Here is a 1,930-nt window from a genome sequence, read left to right as displayed (position 1 = left end):
GTTTGTTGATGGGCACTTAGGTTGTTTCCAACTCCTTGCTATTGTGAACAAAGCCGTGATAAACATCGGTGTGCATATATCTGCTCGGATGTCGGTTACGGTCTCTTTGGGGTATATTCCCACTAGTGGAATTGCTGGGTCAAATGGTATCTCTATTTGCAACTTTTTTTTTTCCAAAGAAGGTCCTTTACTAAGAGCTGCTTAAAATATTCCAGTCCTTACTTAATTCAAATAAATTTCAATCCAGCTGACGACTGATTCAGGCAAAGGCTTCTGGGTGCCAAAGCAACGGGGGGCGTGATCCACTCACGGCCGCTGGCTCATCTTCTTCAGGGTTCGATTGAGCTCCTCAAATTTATGGATCTGATGGTTGAAGAAATCCCCATACCGCCTGGCAACCTTGGTGTCTGCAATGTGGATCATGTCCTTATCGATGTAGAAGTCGACCTCCGAGGCGGACTGAAATTCCCCGTCCAGGGCGGAGATGCCGCTGGTCCACACCAGGTTCTTCATCTTGTGCTTGAAGACCAGCAGCTGGATCCGGAACTCCTGCTCTGTGAGGTCCAGGAAGCTGGCCAGCTTGGCCACGGGCATGGTGGTGTAGAGCTTGAGGAAGCTGTGGATGGTGGAGAGCTGGGCCTGCTGCTGGACTTTGTCTGAGAACACCTTCAGCTGCTGCAGGAACGGCTCCTTGTGGTAGTTGGGGTGCACGTTGTCATAGTTGGGCACCACGGGCGACAGGAACTTGGGGCACGAGTAGCTGAAGAGCTCCTCGTAGACCTACGGGTCACCTTTCTGCATATGCAGCATCTTGTCGCTGTACTTCTCCCGCAGCTGGAGGTGGACGCTCTCGTTGATGCGCATGGGGTACATGGTGAGGGCGATGGCCAGCAGCGCGTGCATCTGCTCGTTCTGCTTGTTGATCATCTCGTACTTATACGTGGTCCGCTGGAACATGCTCTTGGTCTTCTGGATGTAGAGGAGGATGTTGGCAAAGACCCGGATGGCGTGCTGGTAGCGGTGCATCATCAAATAGGCAAAGCCGACGTAATAGTACGTGGTGACCTGGCACTCAGGAACCCGGGAATACATGATCTTTTGTTGAGCTTGATGTTCTCCAGCACCTTGATGGCCTGGTAGGAATCCCCCAGCAGGGAGTGCAGGCGCAGAAGCCCCACCAAGCTGAAGTAGCCAAGCATATTGTAGAGGGAGTGCCGTCCGTACTCCCCAGCCACACTCTCGGGGTCACCTCCACTTGTGTACACCTCCAGCTGACGGTTGATGTTGGATTTGTCTACCAGGGAATGAAGGACGTTAAGGACACTGTGAACATTCCAGATTTTGGGATTGGATCGGAGGAAGTCAATCTCCTCTTCTGACTTCTTGGCAGTCTTACAGCGGTACTGGCTAAAGGACTGAAACTGGTAGATGAACTCATCGATGATATCCCAGAGCCACTGGTTGGGTAGTTCCAGAGGGGCAGGACCATCAGCATTAAGAATGTAGTTGAAGAGATTGCAGTAGTTATAATAGGACTCAAACCTCTGCTCCAATGAGGGTCCCCCGCTGACTTTGGCGTAGATGTGTCTGTAATATAATTCTTTGTACAAAATCAGGAAGACGGCATCGTTGCCAACCTGTGGAGCAATGGTTTCAGCTTCGGGCCAAGGCGTATTCTTGAAGAATCTCTCTGTCAGTTTGGTCCAGCTCTTCTCATAGATGTCCTGGATCTCATACACCTTCTGGTCAATGAGATCGCTGGAGACACGACTGGCCTGCAGCTCACACTTTCTGGTCGATCAAACCTGAGACCGTTTTATGGAAATACTGGATGAAGTTCTTGATGACTTCGGGGATCACCTGATACGTCTGCTGCTCGTACTGCCGTTCATAAGCCAGGTCCTGCTTTGGATCTCCTGTGTGCATATCA

At 50.9% G+C, this 1,930-nt stretch overlaps 1 protein-coding gene and 1 pseudogene across 1 annotated transcript in view; both read right to left on the bottom strand.

The window, feature by feature from the left end:
• The window catches only part of PRKAG2 (protein kinase, AMP-activated, gamma 2 non-catalytic subunit), a 409,636-nt gene that overhangs the window by 285,330 nt on the left and 122,376 nt on the right, over positions 1 to 1,930 (bottom strand). The window lies entirely within an intron of this gene.
• LOC102847371 lies at positions 307 to 1,926 on the bottom strand (annotated as a pseudogene).

The sequence above is a fragment of the Elephantulus edwardii genome, unplaced genomic scaffold, assembly GCF_000299155.1.
Source record: "Elephantulus edwardii isolate Elephantulus edwardi_28Jun2011 unplaced genomic scaffold, EleEdw1.0 scaffold00161, whole genome shotgun sequence".
NCBI lineage: Eukaryota > Metazoa > Chordata > Mammalia > Macroscelidea > Macroscelididae > Elephantulus > Elephantulus edwardii.
This window is presented reverse-complemented; position numbering and strand designations above follow the sequence as displayed.